Below are 6757 nucleotides of genomic sequence, written 5' to 3'. Positions count from 1 at the left end.
TCCCCCTGTGAGAAAAGAACATATGATTAACAAGTAAATCCCATCATTGTTTTCTTTACAACATTTTAGAACGTCTGCTAGTGTTACTGTAAATGTAAACAAACAAAAATTGACAGTCCTTATTTATTTTCCACTAACACCACAAGCCTCTTCGTCTCAACTACAGAGTTAGTCTTGCAGAAGGCTCGTGACTACGCTGTGATCTGCGCTGTACTCCTGGTGTGCAACAACACACGGGTAAGCCGTGTCTCAGTGGAGCTGGGTCTGAGGCCACAGGAGCTGGTTGGGTGTTTGTTAGAGGAAGTCCATTACCCTCTGCAAGAACCACTGAATGCCCCTGTTCCTCATGAACTGTTTCCTGTGGGGTTTCCACTTGTATACTACCACCCGTAGCTGTTCCGTCTGAAAACATGGCATTTTCTTTGTCATAGCGCAGGTGAATGTGATCCCGGTGTCTGCGCATGAATCGACCATCAGTCAGTTCAGTTTGACCACAAAGGAGACTGGGCCACTCTGACTCAGAATGGTACTTGGCAACCAACGTTGGCTGCTTGTGAAGTTGTGGATGTAGACCGTGTCATTGTGTTTTAACTGTCTCTCCCTCACGAGGTGGTCATGTCTTTCTTTTTGTTTCTCCTGCTTCCATTCCACTCGTGCTTTGATGTCCGGACATAGTACATCCACGTGAGCTTTTGGCTTTCTGCCCATCAATATCTCAGCTGGAGCCTGTCCTGTTGTTGTTTGTGGTATGATGCTGTACTGGAACGGAGAGAGCTTAGTTGTAATGGTTCCCCCAGTCATCTTTTTGAGCCCCTCTTTCAGTGTCTGCACAGCCTGCTCCTCTAAGCTGCTTGAGGCCGGATGAAACGGCGCACTCGGACATGGCGACTCCTGTTTTTCCGCATGAATTCTTGGAACAAATCACAGGTAAAGGTGGCGTTGTCGGACACGAGAGTCAAGCAGACCATAGGTTACAAACGCGTGCCGAAGCTTTCCGATGGTTGCGGTCGCTGTGATGTTGCTCATGATGTGAGCCTCCAGCCACTTGGAGTGCACGTCCACCATGACAAGGAACATGTGGCCCACAAAAGGGCCTGCAAAGTCTATTTTCAGCCTGGACCATGGGCGATCAGGCCACTCACACAGATGTACTGGCGCCATCTAAAGGGTTGATCTGGCACTCAGAACATGATTTTACTATGTTTTCTATTTCCTAATCCATGTTAGGCCACCATATGTAAGATCTTGCTAAACCTTTCATCCGGGAGGCACCCGGGTGAGCCTCATGGACCTCATCCATGACTTGTGAACGGCCAGGGGGTGGAACAACCACTCTGTACCCCCAGTGTATGCAGTCATCCTGCACACTCAGCTCAGTTTTGCACTTGGCATAAGGTCTCAGTCCATCATCCTATATTAGAGGAGGCCAGCCTTGCATAAGGAATCTTTGCACTTGGGCCAGGATAGGATCCCGGTCTGTCCATTGTTTGATCTGTTTGGAATTTACAGGTGAGTTTGACAATCTCTCCATTAGGAAAATTGTCTCGGGCGGCACCACAGTTGTGGCGGGCATCTCTGGTAGCGGGTGTCTGAACGCATCTTGCTTGCAGTGGTGTAAAGTACTTAAGTAAAAATACTTTAAAGTATAACTTAAGTAGTTTTTTGGGGTATTGTTAGAGGAATTTCTTTCCTATATGTTCAATTAAAACACTCTGTCCGTTTCTAAGAATTTGTAACATACTTATTTGCATAAAATGGACAGAGACCCATCTCATAATTAGTCAGTAATGTTTATTTTCGAGAGCTCTACCCATAATAACATGAACATTAGTTTATATACCTCATATTTCGTCATAAATGTCTCTCCTCCTCTCAGATACAATGGCAGTATAGTTCACAAGCCTTCCCACATTGTCTGCCACCTGTTAAACAATCTACTACTAGCCCAAGGCCTCTCCCCTCCCTGGTTAGAGACAGAATGTCCTGTAAGGAACACCGCATTCCAGCCGGTCTGACAATAGCTCCATTAGTTTCTAACAAGGAACAGAAAGTCCTTGTTCTAATTCTTGACGAAAACTACACACATTACATTCAGTATTATGATTATATAAAGATTCATACATCCATACAGTAACATAGTAGTATTCTGTTAAGTTATAGTTCTAATTTAAATGTATACATAATTTAGTCATTATTCATAAAAATCCCTTAACAGGTATCTGTACTTTACTATTTATATTTTTGACTACTTTTACTTCACTACATTCCTAAAGAAAACATTGTACTTTTTACTCCATACATTTTCCTTGAAAACCAAAAGTACTCGTTATATTTAAATGCTTAGCAGGACAGGAAAATTGTAAAATTCATTCCTACTGCCTCTGGCCTGGTGGACTCACTAAACACAAATGCATATTTTGTAAATAGTGTTGGAGTGTGCCCCTGGCTATCCATACATAAAAAAGAAAATGGTGCTGTCTGGTTTGCTTAATATAAGGAATTTACTTTTGATACTTACAGTGGGGCAAAAAAGTATTTAGTCAGCCACCAATTGTGCAAGTTCTCCCACTTAAAAAGATGAGAGGCCTGTAATTTTCATCATAGTTACACTTCAACTATGACAGACAAAATGAGAAAAAAAATCCAGAAAATCACATTGTAGGATTTTTAATGAATTAATTTGCAAATTATGTTGGAAAATAAGTATTTGGTCATTAACAAAAGCTTATCTCAATACTTTGTTATATACCCTTTGTTGGTAATGACAGAGGTCAAACGTTTTCTGTAAGTCTTCACAAGGTTTTCACACACTGTTGCTGGTATTTTGGCCCATTCCTCCATTCCTCCATCTCCTCTAGAGCAGTGATGTTTTGGGGCTGTTGCTGGGCAACACGGACTTTCAACTCCCTTCAAAGATTTTCTATGGGGTTGAGTACTGGAGACTGGCTAGGCCACTCCAGAACCTTGAAATGCTTCTTACGAAGCCACTCCTTCATTGCCCGGGCAGTGTGTTTGGGATCATTGTCATGCTGAAAGACCCAGCCACGTTTCATCTTCAATGCCCTTGCTGATGGAAGGAGGTTTTCACTCAAAATCTCACGATACATGGCCCCATTCTTTCCTTTACACGGATCAGTCGTCCTGGTCCCTTTGCAGAAAAACAGCCCCAAAGCATGATGTTTCCACCCCCATGCTTCACAGTAGGTATGGTGTTCTTTGGATGCAACTCAGCATTCTTTGTCCTCCAAACACGACGAGTTGAGTTTTTACCAAAAAGTTATATTTCGGTTTCATCTGACCATATGACATTCTCCCAATCTTCTTCTGGATCATCCAAATTCTCTCTAGCAAACTTCAGACGGGCCTGGACATGTACTGGCTTAAGCAGGGGGACACGTCTGGCACTGCAGGATTTGAGTCCCTGGCGGCGTAGTGTGTTACTGATGGTAGGCTTTGTTACTTTGGTCCCAGCTCTCTGCAGGTCATTCACTAGGTCCCCCCGTGTGGCTCTGGGATTTTTGCTCACCGTTCTTGTGGTCATTTTGACCCCACGGGGTGAGAACTTGTGTGGAGCCCCAGATCGAGGGAGATTATTAGTGGTCTTGTATGTCTTCCATTTCCTAATAATTGCTCCCACAGTTGATTTCTTCAAACCAAGCTGCTTACCTATTGCAGATTCAGTCTTCCCAGCCTGGTGCAGGTCTACAATTTTGTTTCTGGTGTCCTTTGACAGCTCTTTGGTCTTGGCCATAGTGGAGTTTGGAGTGTGACTGTTTGAGGTTGTGGACAGGTGTCTTTTATACTGATAACAAGTTCAAACAGGTGCAATTAATACAGGTAACGGGTGGAGGAAATAGGAGCCTCTTAAAGATGTTGTTACAGGTCTGTGAGAGCCAGAAATCTTGCTTGTTTGTAGGTGACCAAATACTTATTTTCCACCATAATTTGCTAATAAATTCATTAAAAATCCTATGTGATTTTCTGGATTTTTTTTCTTTCTCAATTTTTCTGTCATAGTTGAAGTGTACCTATGATGAAAATTACAGGCCTCATCTTTTTAAGTGGGAGAATATGCACAATTGGTGGCTGACTAAATACGTTTTTGCCCCACTGTAAGTATATTTTAGCAATTACATTTACTTCTGATACTTAAGTACATTTAAAACCAAATACTTTCACTTTTACTTGTAACTTTCTATTAAGCTATCTATACTTTTACTCAAGATGACAATTGAGTACTTTTTCCATCACTGCTTGATCATAATGACCTTTGGGTAGGTGTTTGTGGGTGATGTAGTGTTGAGACCCCTCATATAGTGTTGAGACCCCTCATCTCTCAACACTATAGCACCCCAAATGGAGGTTCGCCCTGGGCCAAGCTGGATGACTTCCTGTCAGTACTGTGCTTGATTCTTTTGAAAACACTTTTGTGGATCTTTGAATAGGCTCGTTCATATTCCTCCATTAACCCATATATTCCCCTTTAACCCATATAGGCAGGTAAGGCAGGTAAGCACCACATTCGAAATTCAAAGATGAATGAGTTTAAAAGACTCGCACAAAATACTGTCAGGAATCATCCAGCTTGGCCCAGAGTTAGCCTCCACGGGGGTTACTTTAGTTTCAGGTCCTGCTTAGCCTAAATGCAGATGCTATTACCCACTTTCTCCTGCTCTACTTAAATGAATTGTCATCCTTCAAGAAGTGTACAGTGCCTTCGGAAAGTATTCAGACCCCTTGACTTCTTTTCTCTCACATTTTGTTACATTACAGCCTTATTCTAAAATGGATTCTCATCAATCTACACACAATTCCCCATAATGACAAATCAAAAACAAGTTTTTAGAAATGTTTGCTTAAAAAAAACAGAAATATCACATTTACGTTAGGATTCAGGCCCTTTACTCAGTACTTTGTTGAAGCATCTTTGGCAGCGATTACAGCATCAATTCTTATTGGGTATGATGCTACAAGCTTGGCACAGACGTGAAGCTTGGCATTCAGGCTAAAGAGTTCAATCTTGGTTTCATCAGACCAGAGAATCTTATTTCTCATGGTCTGAGCGTCTTTATGTTTGGCGAAGTGGGCTGTCACGTGCCTTTCATTGAGGAGTGGCTTCTGGCCACTCTACCATAAAGGCCTGATTGGTGGAGTGCTGCAGAGATGGTTGTCCTTCTGGAAGGTTCCTGTCTCGGAGCTCTATGGAAAATTCCTTCGACCTCATGGCTTGGCTTTTGCTCTGAAATACACTGTCAACTGTGGGACCTCATATAGACAGGTGTGCCTTTTCATCCAGTGCCTTTTATATAGACTATCCTGCACCATTTTCAGAAAGTTGTCCTCAAAATAACCACAGGACAACCACGCTCTCACCAGGCTCTAAGAAACATAATGTGCTACCTGAGAGACAGAGATGATTATACTTCATAAAGATCGAGAACATTTCTCCCTATTACTGAATTTAGTCACCACCCACTGAATGATAGCAAAGTACACTGAGAGGAATTTGTCAATCCACTCTCTCCCTCCCCTAACCCATCTGTATCTGTGTGGGCTGCTACTGGTATCCTCATTTCGAATGATAGATGACTGTTTGGAACATGTTGTACAGGGAGAATAAGAGAGCTTTCACTTTGTTTTATTTATTTACATCTCCCAATAAATGTTTCTGTTTCACACAAACACAAAATACGCTGTGCCATGTCTGCTGTGTTAAAATGTTCTGACTATTTTGACATCCATTTTGAACCAAAAGATAGTTTGACAATAATTTGAAGGAAAAGGGAGGTTTTCCCCTGACTTACACTAAGCTCACAGAGTATTCAGACCATTTGGACTTTTTCCACATTTTGTTACGTTACAGCCTTATTCTAAAATGTGTTACATTGTTTTCCCCCCTCAATCTACACACAATACTCTCCATAATGACAAAGCAAAAACATTTTTATTTATTTTATTTTTGCAAATGTATAACATTTTTACAACTGAAATATCACATTTACGTAAATATTCTGACCATTTACTCTGAAGCAACTTTGGCAGCGATTACATCCGTGAGTCTTGCGTATGACGCTACAAGCTTGGTACACCTGTATTTGGAGTTTCTCTCATTCTTCGCTGCAGAACCTTTCAAGCTCTTTCATCCTCTCAAGCTTGTTCATCTTTCCCTCGATCCTGACTAGTCTCCCAGTCCCTGCCACTGAAAATCATCCCCACAGCATGCTTCCTCCAGATGTGATGCTTGGCATTCAGGCCAAAGAGTTCAATATTGCTTTTATGAGACCAGAGAATGTTTCTCATGGTCTGAGATTCCTCTAGCTGCCTTTTTGACAAACTCCAAGTGGCCTGTCGTGTGCCTTTTACTGAGGAATGCCTTCCCTCTGGCCACTCTACCATAAAGGCCAGATTGGTGGAGTGCTGCAGAGATGTTGTCCTTCTGGAAGGCTCGCCAATCTCCACAGAGCTCTGGAGCTCTGTCAGAATGACCATAGTGTTCTTGTTCACCTCCCTGACCAAGGCCCTTCTCCCCAGCTTGCTTAGTTTGGCCAGGAGGCCAGCTCTAGGAAGTGTCTTAATGGTTCCAAACTTCTTGCATTGAAGAATGATGCCACTGTGTTCTTGGGGACCTTCAAAGCTGCAGAATATTTTGGTACCCTTCCCCAGATCTGTGCCTCGACACAATCCTGTGTCGGAGCTCTATGGACAATCCCTTTGACCTCATAGCTTGGTTTTTGCTCCGACATGCACTGTCAACTGT

The sequence above is a fragment of the Oncorhynchus kisutch genome, linkage group LG21 (assembly GCF_002021735.2).
Source record: "Oncorhynchus kisutch isolate 150728-3 linkage group LG21, Okis_V2, whole genome shotgun sequence".
NCBI classification, from domain to species: Eukaryota; Metazoa; Chordata; class Actinopteri; order Salmoniformes; family Salmonidae; genus Oncorhynchus; species Oncorhynchus kisutch.
This window is presented reverse-complemented; position numbering follows the sequence as displayed.